We start from the raw sequence: 11,575 nt of genomic DNA, 5'->3' as shown, positions 1-11,575 counted from the left end.
CGCTGTGTCGCCCAGGCTGGAGTGCAGTGGCGCGATCTCGGCTCACTACAAGCTCCGCCTCCTGGGTTCACGCCATTCTCCCGCCTCAGCCTCCGAGTAGCTGGGACTACAGGCGCCCGCCACCTCGCCCGGCTATTTTTTTGTATTTTTAGTAGAGACGGGGTTTCACCATGTTAGCCAGGATGGTCTCGATCTCCTGACCTCGTGATCCACCCGCCTCGGCCTCCCAAAGTGCTGGGATTACAGGCTTGAGCCACCGCGCCCGGCAGGCTAATTTTTGTATTTTTAGTAGAGACGGGGTTTCACCATGTTGGCCAGGCTGGTCTTGAACTCCTGACCTCAGGTGATCCACCTGCATCGGCCTCCCAAAGTGCTGGGATGACAGGCGCTGCACCTGGCCCAGTTTCCTTCTTTTAAGGACCCTAGTGGTTGTATCTGAGCTCACTGTACTACAGTGTGGCCTTAGCTTGGTTCCATCCACAAAGACTCTATTTCCTTTTTTTTCTTTCTTTTTTTTTTTTTTTTTTGAGACAGAATCTTGCTCTGTCACCAGGCTAGAGAGCAATGGCGCGATCTCGGCTCACTGCAACCTCTGCCTCCCGGGTTTAAGTGATTCTCCTGCCTCAGCCTCCCCAGTAGCTGGGACTACAGGCACCTGCCACCACGCCTGGCTAATTTTTGTATTTTTAGTAGAGATGGGGTTTCACCATGTTGGCCAGGATGGTCTCGATCCCTTGACCTTGTGATCCGCCTGCCTTGGCCTCCCAAAGTGCTGGGATTACAGGCGTGAGCCACCCGGCCCAGCCCACAAAGATCCTATTTCCAAATAAAGTCACATTCACAGCTTCTAGTGGACATGGCCTTTTTGGGGGCCACTGACACTGCCATCTTTCCAGCCTGAAGGCAGAGGACAGGGATGGGATCCTAGGGGTACGAGGTGGGCTCAGGGCCCTGGCACAGCTCAGGGAGGAAAAGCTGATGCATGCTCAGGGCTGTGGCCGCAGGCAGTGAGGGCCTGGGGTCCGGGAGACTCCGGGAGCAGGGCAGGGAAGCCGGGAGACAAACTCCATCCAATGGGCATCTGTTGCCGGCGCGTTCCTGGCTGCCTGCCCGTCTCACGCTAGCGCTGCACAGGAAGCCAGCAAACTCGGGACGCTCCGGAGTCAACTAACATCCGAGTCAGGGTCAGACGCAGTGGCCACCACTCCAGGAAGACTGGTGGACGGTCAGGCAACGGGGAGACCGTACTTGCCTGACGTCCAGCTGGGCACTTCAATTTCACAGCCTAACAGGGTTCCATTTTGCTAATTTTAAGCAGGATCACTTATTTTAAAACAGAGACAGTGTTTACATTTTAGCCCCATGTCAGACTGTAGTGTCTTAATGAAAGGCAAATTCCAGAGTCCAATCCAGGGAGGGCACAGTAACATTTAAATAATTTACTAAAGTTTCTCGTGAACAGGTAAACGTCTGTATGCAGCTCTCATAGAAGATGTATTCAGGAGGCACGAACATACTTTTGTTAAAATCCAATCAAATTTAAAGAGTAAATTATTTTTCTAGGCCAGGTATGGTGGCTCACGCCACCAACAGTTTGGGAGGATCACCTGAGGTGGGTGGATCACCTGAGGTCAGGAGTTCGAGACCAGCCTGGCCAACATGGTGAAACCCTATCTCTACTAAAAATACAAAAATTAGCCAAGTGTGGTGGCGGGCGTCTGTAATCCCAGCTACTCCAGAGGCTGAGGCAGGAGAATCGCTTGAACCCGGGAGGTGGAGGTCAAAGTGAGCCAAGATCGCACCACTGCACTCCAGCCTGGGCGACAGAGCGAGACTCCATCTCAAATAAATAAATAAAATAAAATAAAATAAAATAAAATAAAATAAAATAAAATAAACGATTTTTCTCATTGATGGGAACCCAGTGAGGGAAAACCTCTGACCTGGGAAATGACTGCACTCTCCCCTCTCAGCCCTGGAGATGTTCAGCTCCTATCGATCGTGTTCTTTTCCAGTTGTGTTAAGGGTCCAGAAGTCAAAAAATAGCAAGGAACCAGAATCATTCTAGAAGAACAACAGGCCAGGTGCGGTGGCTCACACCTGTAGTCCCAGCACTTTGAAGGCCGAGGCAGGCAGATCACAAGGTCGGGAGTTCGAGACCAGCCTGGTCAACATGGTGAAACCCTGTCTCTACTAAAAATGCAAAAATTAGCCAGGTGTGGTGGTGGGAGCCATAATCCCAGCTACTCCGGAGGTTGAGGCAGAAGAATTGCTTGAACCCGGGAGGCGGAGGTCGCAGTGAGCCGAGATCATGCCACTGCACTCCAGCCTGGGTGATAGACAAAAAAAAGAACAACAATGAATCTCTCCTGTATGAGGTAGAAAAGTTACAGGAATCAGCGTTGAGCTTATCGCTCTTCTCATTGTTCCTCCAGAACCAGCAGCTGATGTACAGCCACAGAGGGAAACGCGCAGTCTATGTGCCCTGAGTTAAACCTTAATATACTTTTTGGTGGGATAACTGAGATCACACTTGTTTCAATAAGGGGAAAATACACCCTAAAGAAAACTAGAGGGATAAGTCTCAGCTTCTGAAAACAGACAAATTACCTCATAAACCATGTTTCCATTTATCTGCTCTTTTTCCTTGTCTAATCTTACCTGAATTTCCTCCTGAACGGGAAAGAGAAAAACCTTCAAATATTAAAAAATAAAAAGAAAAACATGCTTTTGTATCCAACCCTAGGAATTAAAACCAGCAGATGATTTTCAGTATCTAGGAAATACAGGGTATGAGATGAAGGCTAACAAGGAAGAAATCAGATAGACCTGGAACACTGGACCTTCTACAAGAAAACTGGCCTGGCCTCTGCAGAAAGCCAGCACTGTGAAAAGAAAGGCAGAGAAGGATTTGGGAGGATATTCTAGACTAAAAGAGGCAACAGAGGCCAGGCTCAGTGGCTCATGCCTGTAATCCCAGCACTTTGGGAGGCTGAGGTGGGCGGATCACTTGAGGTCAGGAGTTCGAGACCATCCCAGCCAACATGGTGAAACTTCATCTCTACTAAAAATACAAAAAATTAGCTGAGCATGGTGGCAGGCACCTGTAGTCCCAGCTACTCAGGAGGCTGAGGCAGGAGAATCGCTTGAACCCAGGAGGCGGAGGTTGCAGTGAGCCGAGATCACACCACTGCACTCCAGCCTGGGCAACAGAGTGTGACTACGTCTCAAAAAATAAAATAAAAAGAGGCAAGAGAGACAGAAAAACAAAATATAATGCATGAACTTTGACTGGTTCTATGATACAAGGCATGTGGGGACAATGGGGACACTCTGAATTTGGACACAGTAGGAGATGGTATTAAGGCATCGTTACTAACTTTCTTATGTGTGAGAATGGTACTTTGTGCAGGAGAACATCCTTGTTTTTCAGAAACATGTTGAGGTTGCTGAGGGTGAACCACATGAGGTCTCATGAAGTGGCCCAGCAAAAGTAAAATAAAATAAAAAATAAATAAATAGTTAAGTGTGGGCAGTGGGTTATTTTTCTCCACACTTCCTCTAAAGCTGAGGTTGCTCATGATGAAACATTGAAAACAGAGTCTGACAAAGAAAACTATTAGCGGATGGCTTCTTGGTACAGATGTTTCAGTAAAAGCTCAGGCTTTCCAAGTCGTCTGTTGGTGGGTGTGGGAGTGCTGGACACACCGCCTGCCTGGTGCTCAGAAGGGCCCTGATGTGGCCGTCGGAATGACGGATGCCAGCTGCTGTTCAGTGACAGCACTCAGGCACACGGGGACCATCCCTGACTTTCCTCCCCATTTGTAATCCTTCTCCTTAATCTGGCATCTTACTTGTAAAGTGAATCCACACGACTCTGGTTGCTCTTGGGCAGAGTTGGTTTGGAGACGTTGCTGGAGGAGCCATAGGAGGCCGACACCTCGGCCTTCCTGATAGGAAGGTTGCCTGGCCTAAAGTTTATTTGAAATACATGAAAGCAAGATGGATTGGTGGACAGAGCCTTGGACATGGGGCAGATGTGATAAAATGTCCATTGCTAGCATGTAGGAGTGGGTGGTAGGCAGGCGGCGGGCACGGAGGTGCTCACTGAGCCATTCTGGAAGCTTTTCTGTGTTTAAATTTTTTCGTAACAAACTATTGGGGGAAATATTAAGTGGCAGAACTGAGATTTGAACCAAGGCTCCAGGATCTGGGTTCTCGGCCACGGTGCTCCGCCGCCTCTCAGGCAGGGAGGGGTTCGATGGAATTCACACGGCAAAGGCATCACAGGCCTTCGTGCGAACTGAAAGGTGCACGGCCAGCCCTCCTCTCCAGGACAGGACTCGGAGGCAGGAAGTGCTGGCCCAAGGTCCAGGGAAAGGTTCGGGCCCCATCCCCGCCTTCCCATTGCGGGGCGCGCCCACCGCTGAGGGTTGCCTTGACACCTCGTGGAAACGCCGAGCAATGCGCTGGGATGCTGCTGACCTCCTGCATATGTGGGCCCCGGGACAGGCCCTCTCGTCAACAGTGGGCCTCTAAGCACAGGGATGCCTTTTCTTCTGGTACCCGGTGGGCTGGCCTGCTTTCATTCCCGTGTAGACGCCGTCCTCCTCCTTGCATTATGTTGCCTGCTCCTCTTGGAACACATGCGGTTTATTGAGCAGCAGAGGAAACGTTTACCCTTGAGATTAAACATCTTCTGGCTCCACTTCTATTTTTAATGCCTCGGGTTCGTATAGCACTTTCCTTTGATGAGGTCAGCCCTTCACAGACAGCGTCTAATGAATCCTCCTGGACTGGGGGCGTGATGGGCATCGTGAACCGAAGGCCACGGATGAAAAACAACCACCTCAAAGGAGCTGCGTGCAATTGCTGTGTAGGAGAAGGGATCAGAGAGCAGTCATCGCACCTGAAATAGAATCTTTATCTTCCGATTCCTCTTTCAGGGGGCCGGGAAATGGACACCTGCAGTGAGGACCAGGGTGTGGTGTGGAAGCAGGAATGACGACATCTCAGCACTGGAAGCAGCCTGGGGGACTGGCTGCCGCCTCTGCATCTGGCTGACAGGGAAGGGGATAAAGCTGGGCTGTGCCCGGGGTCACAAGGTTTATTAGCACAAATCTCCAGCCAGGGACTGGGCTGCATAGCCTCACAAACTCCACATTTCAATGGTTGATATTTCATTTTCTAGGAACTGATTTTATTTTGTTCTATTTTATTTTATTTTTTAACAGAGTCTTCCTCTGTCGCCCAGGCTGGAGTGCAGTTGTGCAATGTTGGCTCACTGCAACCTCCATATTCCGGGTTTAAGCAATTCTTCTGCCTCAGCCTCCTGAGTAGCTGGGATTACAGGCATGGGCCACCCTGCCTGGCTAATTTTTGTATTTTTAGTACAGATGGGGCTTCATTCACCATGTTGCCCAGGCTGGTCTTGAATTCCTGACCTCAGGAGCCTGCCTCAGGCTCCCAAAGTGTTGGGATTACAGGCGTGAGCCATCATGGCCAGCCATGAAGTAATTTTAAATTACACACCTCATTCCTTGCTCAGGCCATACAAGCCTTTCTTCACCCACAGCAATTCTGTCTTTCAAGGAAATCGACTTGTAAGATTTACCTCAAGACTAGAGGCCTAGAAAAGTCTGTAAACTGGCACCCCTTTTAGGGGGACAATAGTACAGGCAGTATAAACTGGCACCCCTTTTAAGGGGACATTGGCACAGGCAGCGCATGCTCTGGGGGCATGGAACAAGCTGAGCCAGAGGACCCTGGAACAAGCTGAGCCGGAGGACCCTGCCAAGCGGGCCAGATCCCCAGAGCGTCACCTGGTGCAGAGCGCATGGCTGTGCAGGCCTGGAACTGCTGCCTGGGTGGGCGGGCACCTGCATTCCCCATTGTGCTGTGCCAGGCCCATGAGAACCCAAAGGGAGAAACCTACAATTCCGGTTGTTCCCAGGGTCCCTCAGCCTCTTTGGGACTTCAGGGAGCCAGGCAAAGAGGTCAGCTGATGAGTTTTTCTAGAAATTCCATCAATGCTGGGCTGGGTCTCCCTGAACATGTAGCAAAGTTCACCACGCCCGGACTGGTGACTTGAAGGATGTCTCTGGGCTCTGCAATGTAAGAAATTGCTATCACAGGTGTTTATGCAAAAAATAAAAGTGCTGCCACATGGCATTGGTACTCAGTCCTCTAAACCAATATTCCCGATAAGATGTCTCATTTCATCTTTAGATTAAGGAAGGGTAAGAAGGGATAAGAGTTTCTGAGTAAGAAACCTCCTCAAGAAGGAGGTTTTTGGCCAAGCTTTTTGTCTGTTGTTTATGTATCCATCCATCTGTCTATTCATCCATGCATTTATTTAGTTAATCTATTTATCTGTCCATCCCTATCTAACTATTTTCAGGTAAACAAACTAAATTAATAATAATCCAGGCCGGGCGCGGTGGCTCAAACCTGTAATCCCAGCACTTTGGGAGGCCGAGGCGGGTGGATCACGAGGTCAGGAGATCGAGACTATCCTGGCTAACATGGTGAAACCCCGTCTCTACTAAAAATACAAAAAACTAGCCGGGCGAGGTGGCGGGCGCCTGTAGTCTCAGCTACTTGGGAGGCTGAGGCGGGAGAATGGCGTGAACCCGGGAGGCGGAGCTTGCAGTGAGCTGAGATCCGGCCACTGCACTCCAGCCTGGGAGACACAGCGAGACTCCGTCTCAAAAAAAAAAAAAATAAAATAAAATAAAATAAAATTAATAATAATCCTTGCTTCACATAGCACAGTTTCATCATTGGTCAATACAGTGAGCTGTTAGTTTTATTTTGATAATGTAGACGGAGCATCTATAACCCACCACCCCAAACAAAAGCCAGGATTTTGGCCGTAACCTACCTTAAACCGCACGACTCCACCTCATCCCATGCTCCCGCACCGTCCCCTGGCTCTTCACCCCCAGGTGACCATCATCCTAAATCCCATGTCCCTGCTCCCCCGCTTTCACTTTTTAAAAAATAGTTTTGCACTCGTATGTATTCCTAGAAAATGTGTGTGAGTATAGACGTGCTTAACTTTACCGACGTGGTATTGTGCTTTCTGTAGTGGTTTTAGACTTACTTTTTGCCTTATTAGTACATTGCTAAGTTTTACCATGTTGTGTGTCACTGCAGTGCATTCATTTTGACAGCTGTGTAATCATCCACCATATGAACATAGTGCCAGAAACTGTGAAAGACTGAGATTTCACCACTTGTGAGCTAACACATCAGCCTGCCAGTTTCACGGATGCTGTAGGAGGCATGAGATTCCGAGGTCAGAGACAAAAGCCTGTCACTCCTGGCACAGGCAGCATGGGCATCCGCATCTTTATGGCAGTTCCTCTTGTCTTCCAGTGCCATGGGGTGAGTGGATGGGCACAGGTGGGTGCCCCCACATAGAGCAGGTGCATTACAGAGAGAAACCGCGAGCTCAGAGGATACAAATCTTTTATCATAGGCAGGAAACATGCTCACCCTTTTGCTCCAGAGAGAAACTATCTGTATCTTTCAAGGTTGTTTGCTATATAGTCATTCTGGAAAAGACAGCCTTGGACAAAGGCAGTTAGTGCCTTGCCTGCCAGACACGCAGCGACGTGAGAGACCAGTGGGGAATTCTCTCCCAATGTACACTACAGAATCTTCACGCTTTCAACGTGGAGGTACTACGGCCAGCAGAATAGAGGTATCTCTAAGATGGTAACTGTATTGAGCTTTATCAAACCAATTATGTCTTAAAGGAAATTAATTTATCAGATTTTTAGCCCTTTGAGAGGCAGATGAGTTACGTTTCGAGATGGGGCACTGGGAGGGGAGGACTATGGGGGCCGAGTCACAGGATGTGGCGTGAGAGGCCGCTGAGGGTGGCAGCAGCAACGCTACACTCACCCTTCCAATCCTGGGCGACTGGATTACTGTGGCCGTGCGGCTGGAGGGACAGAAGCACTGCCTACCTACACGGCCATGGCATTGAGGAGATGCTAGTTGATCTGACAGCACTTTCATGCTGTGCTGAATCAGCAACAAAACAAGGACAGAGGCCGAAGGGAGCAGGAAAGAGGGGCCCTCTAGGGCTGTCAGAGCAGGGCAGGGTCTGGCACGGACACTGAGCTAAGAGACTTGGCATTTCCAAAATTCTCCTTTCTCTATAAAAATCATCCCTCCCCTTAACAGTACACTTAATGGAAGAGGTAGATCGACCAGGAACACCTGCTTGGCAGGGGCTGGATGTGTGTATCCTCTGGGACAGTGGCTCTTAGCCCGGACTGTACCCTGTAATCACCCGGGGCGCATAACCAAGTCACGTGCCTGGTAAAAAATATGCCAGGTACTAAATAGGGGGTCATTGAATCGGTGCTTAACTGAGTCGCAGAGATGCTTCTACTCCAAACTGTGAAACAAAGGCCGAGAGCAGAGCTTTGCGGCCAGCTTCGTGGCGTCACCTGGGAACTTGTCGGAAACACCATGGCAGGGCCACACCCCAGGTGATGGAATCGGAAACCTGGGGGTGGGGTCCCGGCCAGTTTGCTTTGAAAGCTTCCCAGGTGCGATGCATAGCTCCAGGGGAAAGACATGAAGACTCAGACCCTCATTTGCTGTCTGCGCAGAATGTCAGCTAGATCATGCTGGGCAGGGCAGGGATAAGGGCACAGGGAAGGTCAAGGCGCACACGCGATCGTCTGTTTGACCTCATCCTCGGCACCCTCCAAGCCTGTCCTGTGCCAGAGAGTCAGCTTTGGCCTTTTCTCTCTTCACCCCTGCAATCAAATTAAATCTTCCTGGTTCCTGCAGAACCCGCCTCATTTCACAGCGAGACATTTTCTGCTGTGAGGTGGCAGCTGAAGCCTCCTGCAGTACAGGTGGCCAGTGGGCCAGGCAGGTGGTTACAGGACCCACCACCTACCCGAAGGTGGCCGTCAGGTCAGCGATTCTGCACTATCGTTCCTTCTGTGGTTGCCAGAAATATGTTACAGGACAGGGGTCCTGATCCAGACCCCAAGAGAGGGTTCTCGGACCTCGCACGAGAAAGAATTCAGGGCGAGTCCACAGGGCAAAGTAAAAGTAAGTTTATTAAGAAAGTAAAGTGGTGAAAGTGCAGCTGCTCCATAGACAGAGAAGGATGTTCCAGAAAGTAAGAGGAGAAATGCGTCCACTCTGGGAAAATGCTTGTGTATATGGGGAGATGTGCTGTGCCACAAGGGTTTGTGATAAAGGATTAACTTTCTTAATTACAAGAATAGATATTATTCACTTTTTTTTTTTTTTTTTGAGACGGAGTCTCACTCTGTCACCCAGGCTGGAGTGCAGTGGCCGGATCTCAGCTCACTGCAAGCTCCGCCTCCCGGGTTCACACCATTCTCCTGCCTCAGCCTCCCGAGTAGCTGGGACTACAGGTGCCCGCCACCTCATCCGGCTAGTTTTTTTGTATTTTTTTAGTAGAGATGGGGTTTCACCGGGTTAGCCAGGATGGTCTCTATCTCCTGACCTCGTGATCCGCCCGTCTCGGCCTCCCAAAGTGCTGGGATTACAGGCTTGAGCCACCGCGCTCGGCCGATATTATTCACTTTAAAGCAAAATTAGTTATGCCTTTGTTCTCCAGATCTGGGGATATCTGGACACTCCCGTCTGGGGCTGTTTAGTAAACATTGTTAATTTGTTCCCTGAACTGTAAACGTCTAGAGGCTCAGAATGCCTGACTTTCTAAGAATGCAGCCCAGCAAGGCCCAGCCTCATTTTCCAGCCCTCACTCAAGATGGAGTTGCCCTGGTTCCAACGCCTCTGACAGTGGCACTGCGTGAAGGAAACTCTGGCTTTACAAAATCTCCGAGGAATTCTTCTCGGGGGTCTGGAGGCTGCTCCGGCGGCAGCTCCTCGGATCTGTCTGCCAACGCCAAAGTGGGAAGGAGAACGGCCCGGGCCTCGCCCTCCTCCTTCCCTCCTGCCCGGCCTCTTCTGTGGGCTCCTGCGCCCACTCCTCCCCGTGGCCAGGGGCTCTTCCTGCAGAATCTTGCATGGCCTTGGCTGCCAGGTGGCAGAGCCGCTGCGCACGGGCGATGGCAGCAGACGGTGGCTCCGTTGCCCTCCTCCCACCCGTCTCCCATGTTTCTGCCACCTTTGTAAGGGTGATGCTGCTCGCTGCAGTAAATACCGTCCACTGACAGAAGCATGCTGGGCTGTGGGGTGAAATAATGACCCAGCGAGCCCTGCCTGTTGTGGACCCGATGGAAGCCAGGGCCTTGCCCTAGAGCAGACGTGGTCCTCAGGAGGGTGGGGGTGTCTGCGGGCGGAGGTCCCACTCGAGCCCTTGTCATGCACAGCCCCAGATTTGCCTTTGGCCTCCAGGTGCCACATGGGGGCAAGCTGGGAACCGGGAGAGAAGTGGGATAGTGCTCAGAAAACTGGTAGCTGGCAGTGGATAGCATAGCCATGGGCCTGCCCTGCGTGTTACTCATACAAACCCCGGGACCCAGACAACCCCGTGAGGCCCACAGTGAAGGCTGTTGGTGTCGGTGCAAAGCCCAGGTGGGGCACAGTGAACGCTGTCAGTGCAAAGCCCAGGAGGAGCACAGCGAAGGCTGTTGGTGCAAAGCCCAGGGAGAGCAGATCCTGGCTGCTGGGCTGCGTGGTCTTGGGCGGCTCCTGACGTCTCCGTGCTCCTGGCTCTTCCTCTGTAACTCGGGAGTCAGTCATCGGGCACACTCGCAGGGTGGTCAAAAGAACGGCCTGCATTGGGACAGTGTCTTGGCCATGGTGCACACCTGAGGGCACTGGCTGTCATCCCCCATCCTCCCTGGAGGGGACAGGACCTGCAGATGAAGCCCTTGCTCGTCCTGCAGCTGGGAGTGGCGGGGCTGATCTGCTGTCTGAGTTCCTCAGCCGCACCCCTTCGGAGGGGGAGCCTGGATTCTACAGCAGAGACAGGGAAGAATTGTGGTGTCTCTGGCCCCTGAATTCCTCGGGGTCCCCAGACCTGCACTCCCCCCAGACTTGTGACTCGAGGTGACCTGTTCTCCCGACTGGCCCAGCTCCCCTCATGAGGTTCTCTGTCCCTTGCAGCTGAAAGCATTCTGACGGACACGGCTGGTTTTCCCTGCATTCTAGCACAATCTTAAAATAAAAAGGGAAACCCAGTTCTTCTAATTCTGGATTGGCAACCGAGCTCATTTGCATGAGTAATTGACAAACGTTGAACACTGGCTTGACAGAAACTGCTCGCGAGCAGCGCTGCAGAAGAGAAAGGGAAGCCTGCTGGAGAACGAAGACAGGAAGAGCACCCACTGGAAGGGGCAAATCATTTAGATGCTGAATTAAGGAAAACACAGATTCGATCTTTGAAAGAGATGTAAAAACGTCAGGGGCAGAATACAATTTGGAACTAACCATAAGCAAATAGTATCAGCTAGATCAATTCCCATTTTGAAGATGCTATATCTTGTGCAATTTTGCAATTAAAAATGTCACTCATGTTTTATCATCATTATCTATAATGCCTCTAGGGCTTTCTATTGTTCCTTTCAAGATTTTCAAATTCTGAAATAACTGGGTTTAGCCC

Source organism: Papio anubis, chromosome 15, assembly GCF_008728515.1.
Source record: "Papio anubis isolate 15944 chromosome 15, Panubis1.0, whole genome shotgun sequence".
Classification (NCBI taxonomy): Eukaryota; Metazoa; Chordata; class Mammalia; order Primates; family Cercopithecidae; genus Papio; species Papio anubis.
This window is presented reverse-complemented; position numbering follows the sequence as displayed.